This window comes from Crocodylus porosus, unplaced genomic scaffold (genome assembly GCF_001723895.1).
Source record: "Crocodylus porosus isolate Cpor-Errol unplaced genomic scaffold, CroPor_comp1, whole genome shotgun sequence".
Taxonomy (NCBI): Eukaryota; Metazoa; Chordata; order Crocodylia; family Crocodylidae; genus Crocodylus; species Crocodylus porosus.
Genome location: NW_017728912.1, coordinates 38,622,587 through 38,630,517, shown reverse-complemented (window position 1 = coordinate 38,630,517; position 7,931 = coordinate 38,622,587).

Genomic DNA, 7,931 nt, shown 5'->3' with positions numbered 1-7,931 from the left:
GGGGTGAGGACTGGAGAGAGATTGAACCTGAAACAGCAGGGGGAGGAATGGAGCAAGGGTGGACCCGATGCAGCAGGGGGAGCGGAGTCAGACACAAGGCACCAGAAGGGGGGTGGAGGTAGAGTGGGGCCAGGCAAGGAGCTGCAGAGGTGGGGGTGGCACACAACCAGCCCCCAAAACAGGCCGTATACTTCCAATTCCAATGGTCACTGCTCTAGAGGTAGGCAAAATAAGAGATTCCTAGGAGACCTTGAAGGCCAGTTTGAAGAAAAGCAATTCTAACATAAATACCTTGGAGACTCAAGTGCTGAGTCATCTGCAGTGGTACCAAGATGTATGACAAGGCATTGATCATTTCAAGCAAACTTACTTCACTATGAAGGCAGATAGATGAGAGAAATAAAGAAAAAGAGCTGTGACCTAACATTACCAAGATCTACTCCTTCCTCCCAGAACTATTTGCCATAGCAAAAGTTGAACACTGTTAAGTCCTGGCACATGGGCAGTCTTGCCTTAGGGGTTAGTTACCCAAAGAATAGGTGTAGTTCAGCTGGGGTTTGGAGGGGTCTGGTGTCAGAATTGGATTTGGAAGCCAAAGCCAAAGTCAAACAAGCTTAGGTTATAAGCTGAAGCTGAAAACTGGGTTAACGGGCTCAGAAGCTACAAGCCAGAGCCAAAGGTCAAACCAGAATCACAAGCAGGGAACCAGGATCAGGGAATAGCAGACGCCTTGCCAGAGTCAGAGCCAGGAGTAAAAACCAGAAGATCAGCAAGAAAGTACAGTGGTCAGAAGTGAGAACTTTTTCCTTTGCCCAGACAAAGAGACTGTGGGCTGGGCCTGGCTTTTAATGACTGAAGCAGTCCGGTTTGCTGCCTGTGGCTTCAGGGAATTGGTTGCCCTGATTGCCTACTCAGCCCAACTGGGACCAGGATGCTGCTCTGGGCTTGCTGCAAGTGGTGCTTATTTCAGGGACAACTTGTCCTGATCTCTTAATTAGGACTGGCTGGGTCTAGGGTTCTGGCCTGGCCTCATTACAAACATGCAGATCTTGGATCAGCCTCAGTCATCTATGGAGTCTCTGATGACTTCCTTATTTACTGGAGGACTCATCTTCGTACCAAGGGACTGCCACTGACAATGATAGATAATGTATTTATCTTCACAAAACCCACGTACTTAGAACTACCAAACTTCACAAATTCACCCACAAAAACACAGAAACCTGTGAAGAAGCAAGGATTTCAAACTCATCCTGCCAAGCTATAGGTTAGTTCCCTATCCACCGCACTATTCTTCCTCATTAAATCTGCCCTTCTGCCTTTGTATCCCCACTGCTTTGCTTTACTAACAAAAAATCAAGTTTCTACTGTGAGCTGATGGAGCTACAGAATAGTGAGCTGAATTCTAGTCTGCCTCCTTGTCCTCACGTTAGATAAATCTGAACTAAAGACTTTCTGTCAGACGGAAAATTCCCAGCTTGATTTTTCAAATTCCCAGGTTTAGTATGCAGAGCTGACAGGTACAAAAATCACCTGCTGATGGTATAAACTGCACATATTTGAACTGAAATGAGACAATAAACATGAAGGTTCACAATGTCATTTCTTAGAGGCACTTTTCAGAGTAGATGTGCTCTTTAACTGTTAAGTTGAAACTTTTTTATATGCGTAAATAGTTACTATTTCAGTTGCTGGAATATCAGTCATAACATCTAATGATGTGAAGATTGTTGCCTTATAAAATTCACAGCTGGATAGCTACATGGCTCAAGGCAAAAGCCTATTTTAAAATCCAGTGTTTTAGGAGGGGAGATGTTTATTAAAACATTCTGTCTATTAAAAATATATGATGCATCATTGGTCATTCCATGTGATGCAGTGCCAGCCCTTTTTTAGGCAGTCCGCTTGGGATGATTTCTGACAACCTGGCAAACCTATTTGACAAGTCCACATCCTACTAATTTACTAATCCATCAAAAAAAGTACATTCCAACAACCAGAAAGTAAATCACCAGTGACCTTCACACCACGTGCCCATAAACTTGCGTTTATGTATGGGAGCCACAGTTGGTCTCTTTGCCACTGTGAGTCAAAGACTGACATTCAGAAAAGGTGACAATGGCTTGATCTCCTCGTGTCTGAAGTTATATGAAATAATAATGTGGCCACGGCACTTCTGGACATGGTGGAGAGAAAAACAATTATAAATAATTCTTTCACTGATTTCATAGACATTTTGCATCCCCACATGGGAAAAGGGCTACACAGCTTCAAGAATGGAGGAGGTAAAATTGCATACCTTAACACAATCCAAAATAACAATCCACCCATCTCATGCCCATCACTGTGGTATCTGGGCATCTCACTTCCGTATTCTCATTAAAAATTCAAACACAGTAGGGCCCCGCGTTTCAGGACAGACTGTTCCTTGCCTATACCTGCTGGTGAGTAGCTCCTCATACAAGTCATCCCACCAAAATCAGTGGGGTTACCTATGTGATTAGCTAATCTCTGATGTGAGCTGGGGCGTTGACAATCTCACCTTGCTGTAAGAACAGGGCTTTAAGGGATACTATTTCCAGCCACTGCTTTAGAACAGTATGTTTTTCTTTATTAAAAAAGCACAGTTAAGTCATCTTTCCTGTTGGCTCCCATCGTGTGTAGAAATTGTCTTTCCTCAAGATTTTACAGTAAAAATAGCAGCAAATCATTGTCAAGTGGAATCAAAATACATAAAACAAATTTCTAGGAAAGGGCAACAGAGACAGTGCTGCTATTGAAAAAAATTGGACATTGCAGGTCAGGACTCAGGAGTATCCACCCACCCTTTCACTTTGTAGGGAACAGAAATTTCCCATTTCTTTCATGTTTTTATGCACCTTTTTAGCTCTTTTCATTAAGAAAGGAATCCCAAGAATACTGATCAAACCTTACTGAAATAAGTTTGCTATCAATATGTTTTTCAACTGACCCCAGGTTCTTCACTGCTCCCCTCCACAGTCTCCCAGGGCCAGCTTTTGGGATCACAGCATTCAAGGCCAAGAGTCCATCTGTTTTGTACAAAACCTCATAGCAATTCACAGTTATGATTGCTGCTTTTGGTACTACAGCCAACATGAGCTTCTTGCCAACAAGCTCACTTAAGATGAGTTGACTATTCCATTGAACAATCAATGTGGCCTCTGAACACAAGAATGAGCAAGTCAAAAGCAGGGGAAGTAATGTGATCTACTGAACTGCAAACAGGATCAATATGTTCTAGTCCCAAACAAGAGTGCACAGTTTTTGTCATGTCACTAATGGGCTCCAGAAATGCTAAGCATCCACAGATCTTAAAGAAGTCAATAGCAGCAACAGGTGCATGGAATATCTGAGGGTCACTCCTTTGGCCATTAAACTCCACAAATGCTTAAAACCATTAAGCTTTTTTTTTTGTTTTAAGGGAAAATATAGTATTGTAGGAGGTCAGATGGTTAATAAACAAAAACAAAAATTGAAGAGCTTTTGAAATTTGTAAGCTGGTATAAAATGTCAGTAGGTCTGATTCTGCAAGTGCCAGAACCAGTGAAGAATGAAGTTTTACAAGACACCCAATTGTTGAGGCTTCTGTGGGAAGTTGTGATACTGCCAACATTTTTGTATGTTTGCAGAAAAGTTTGCAGGGGCAACAGCCATGGAGACCAAAATCTTCTACACAGCTGTAAAACAACTATAGCACAGATAGTACCCATGGTGCCCCACCAATTTTCGTCAACCCTCACCTCCAAGAATCAATCAGAGGTCTCCACACCAATTCATTATTTGGCCTCTTTGCTGAAAGAATCAACAGTGGTGTTAACCGTAGTGGTCACTTTTGGTTTGGTTTGATTTTGTTGGTTTTTTTGTTTGCTTTGTTTTTGTGATGGTGTTCTGGCTTATTGGGAAATCCTTAGGGACCCCTTATACTTAGAATAGCTAATAAACAAAAGATGGTACTGGTTTTTAATCACCAGCAAGCATGGTCTCACTTCTGCTTCCTCTGTATATAGCTGGAAGGAGACACCCTCTCAAGCTGTGCCCTGGGTCATACATGGCGAACACTTAAAGAGTGGGTTTTGGACTTTTTAAAGCTTCTCATGTCCTTAAGCACCACCTTTGACAATTTTTGCCCTCATTCAAAATGGCTGTCACTTCCCATTACTTCTGGTAGAACTAAAGCAACCTGCTACCCTTCGTCAAGATGGTTACTATGTCCTTACTGTTTTTACCTATGCAATAGATGCCCCTAGCATCTCTTATGATTCTCAATGGTATGGAAGCCAGGACACCCTCAAAGATGACTGACCCACGGACTTTACAATTTAGGAAATTGAACCCAAGAACTGTGAGGAGGCAGGGAAATATGGAGAGGCCTAAAGGCACAGTAGAAAATGTGTAGCTGAAAACCGGACATATTTCTACTGGGGAGGATCGGCACAGTTGCTGGCTAACTGTTCCATCAGTGTTAGCTGCAAATGTGCATCCCAGATATCCCTGTAGCAGCTCAAACTGACTTTGATCTGAACATCTCCTAGGGTAGTTATCACTGCAATTCTCTCTCCCCCTCCACCCCACACCCTGCACTCCCCTTCTGCCCCCAGCCCCGGGGTGAATTTCTGGTTACAAAAACCTGAATTTAGCCTACACTCAAAATAATTCCCCAGGAACAACATTTTTTTCTCAAAATACATTATATTAAGAAGTCATTAATGCTTATGTCCAGCAAAATAAATCTGACCTTATTATGATCCTATTAAACAGCCACATGACAAAGCATGGATATTGTTATTCATATTAATACAGCACAAATGTTCCCAAAATGTCATCCTTCCATAATGGTTCTAAAGTGATTTCAAAATTTAAGTGCTGTTCTGGGCAGAGAAGCTACTCTATAAAAAAAAGAAGCCATGGAACTGCCCATAGCTGTTCCCTATATGACTTCCAAGTTCTATATATTTACTTAGCTTATGTACAAAAACAATTTTTTTAACTACTGTCAGCACTGCAGAGTCAATACACCAGCAATAGAGCAAGCTGTTCTGCCTCATGCCTCATCAACATTTCTCACACACTATATCAAAACACAGAACATTAGTGAATTCAGCTGCCTTTCAAAATTCCAGCTCTGTTCAGGAGAAAGCATCTGTGACTCTTCAGCTTCTTGTGGGGCTGACCCAGGGAAAAATGGTTGGCTTGCCAGAGAAGCCCGTAATAGTCAAATCTAACTGCTCTCGATGACTAATGGCTACAAACCCAAAGGAGAGCCCTGGTTTCTTTCCATCGTTCCATAATATTTTCTCCTCACTCCAATTACCTACTCCAAATCCACCCCTGCAGAATAGTACAAACAAGTTTACTCTTAGCCCTGAACTCACTCGTACCACAAAGCATGTAAGAATTGAAGATGTAGAAGTGGAACAGATGTACTTCTGCTTTTTTTGGATTATGGCACTTGCACTGTTGACAAGAGTGAGACTAGAAATAAGATAATCGTTATAGGGCAAGTCAACTGTGAGTCAAATAATTTCAATTGGTCAACTACCAGGAAAAAGAGTCAGAATGCATATGCATTTTTAAAATAAATGTTAAGAGAACACTTGATACTCTATTAAAGAGCAGAATGTCCAACAATGAAGGATTTGAAAATTCATGTTAAAATTATTAGGATAGTGCAACTGTCTGCATTTGTGGCTCTAATAAACAGAGTAGGAGTAGAAAGTGAAATCGCTTCCCTATTTGACAACCATGTGGAATACTCTTCAATGTGGCTAAGGTACAAGTGATATAATCATTGTGAAACATTCAGGATGGGGTAAATTTAAATGGCTCACACCACATTATGAGATAGGTTGGTGACCTAGATATTGTGGGAGAGACAGAAGATGGGGTACAAAGGATAGATTAGAGTGTTGAAGGGTGTGGCAAGGAAGACAGAACTTGTAATTAATTAATATAAAACTAAATATGGGGTTGTAAGATAAGGTTTTAGATTTGCTTACCTAGCAGTTAGAAGGGAAAGTAGAGGTGCACCTTGTAGACTAATTGAATCAGAGATGGATAGCACCTGAAGTAAACTGTTGCTTGCAAAAGCTTATGTATCTCTGATTCAGTTAGTCTATAAGGTCTCTACCCTGCCTCCTGCCTGACTTCAAACTAACCTGACTCATTACGTCTGTACCTACCAGCTGATAACCTCAGATATCAAACTATTAGCTTAAGAAGCTAGAAGTAGTAATTACAATTGAGGTGTGGGTATGCTTGTCTGCAGAGAATTTTTAATTTCAACAATCACTGAGAAAACCATGCTGCAAATAACACTTGCCTATTATTTTCTATGTTCAGGTAATATCTGTGCATTTATTAGGAAGGAGTAATGATAAATAAATACTTCTGAAAATAAAGAATTGAAATGAATTTTTGGGCTAGTAAAGGAGAAGATCTAATACTAAATTGTGGGAGATCTATGAAGATACAAGTATGGTAAACAGTGAGAACTCAGTGTGGGTAAGGCACGTACCATGATAAAAGGTAGTTTAGCTAAGTCTTTTGGAATTTTTATGGGATTTAACCAGAAAAACATGAGAGCTCCTGAAGTAAATTATTAGCAATGGGATAAAATATGCTCTCAGTAGAAAAAGATGGAGGCTAGTGACAGTGGCCAATGACTTCTAAGGTCTACAAAGCTAGAAGAGTAATAGTATCCTTTCTTCTGAACTTCCCAGTGCATTATGGCTATACCACATCTGACCCAGATTGCAAGTTCTTCAGGGCATGGGCAGCTTGCATCTTGAATCACTCAAGTATGTTATGAGTAGTTAAAGGTATCCTTAATAATTAATGATGAATTAATGAAAGAAATGTCTTTTATCTAAGCCCATCCTAGTAGATCACAAACTTTAAAAAACACAAGATAAAGCATACTACCATAACTAATCCAAATGGCACACTGCAATTTAAAACATAATACTGTACGAAGTATTGTACTGCTTTCCTCCTTTGATGTCATCTCCAATATCCCATTGCCAGCACCTATAGGAGTCATTTGTCAGTGCATTCCATATTTAGAGAAGATATACAGAAAATAGAATGAAACAAACAAAAACTGTTCAATAAGAGGGATGTCTTGTCCCAAGTGCAGGATGCATGTCAGTGAAAAAAGGACATATCTGATATTAAACATGCCAAGTGCAAAGAAATTAACATTAAAGAGCCACAAATGGCACCTATTTGCGTACTGATTGAACTTATATCTGCATTTCACAGTTCAGATCTAGGTGTTTATGCTGTGCAAGAGAAGTAGTTTGGATGGGATTTTCAAAGGACTCTACCAAAGTTAGAAAATGAACTCCTAGAGAATAAGAAACCAAGGCCAGAATGACATGCCATATTTTCTTGCATATAACCAACACTTTTTCACACAAAGCCAGCTGGGGAAAATTGGGATGTGTATTATATGTGAAGAATAGGGATCCCCATGGATCTGGAATTTTTTGGGGGTGGAAAATAACACTCCAACTTGTTCCTCACCATCACATTTTTAGACCTATGGGGAACCTCCCTCCCCATCTGCACTGGGTTTCATAGTTTCTAGGGTTGGAAGAGACCTGAGTGGATCATCTAGTCCAACCCCCCGCCATGGCAGGAAATAATACTGGGGTCAAATGACCCCAGCAAGATGTGCATCCAACCTCCTCTTAAAATCCCCCAGGGTAGGACCCAGCACCACTTCTCTTGGAAGTTGGTTCCATGATCCTAGCTGCCCTGACCGTGAAGTAGTGCTTCGTGATATCTAGCCTAAACCTGCCCTCTGCCAGCTTGTGACCGTTATTCCTGGTCACTCCTGACGGTGCACGAGGGAACAGTGACTCCCCCAATGCCTGCTGATCCCCCCTGACTAGTTTATAACAGGCCAC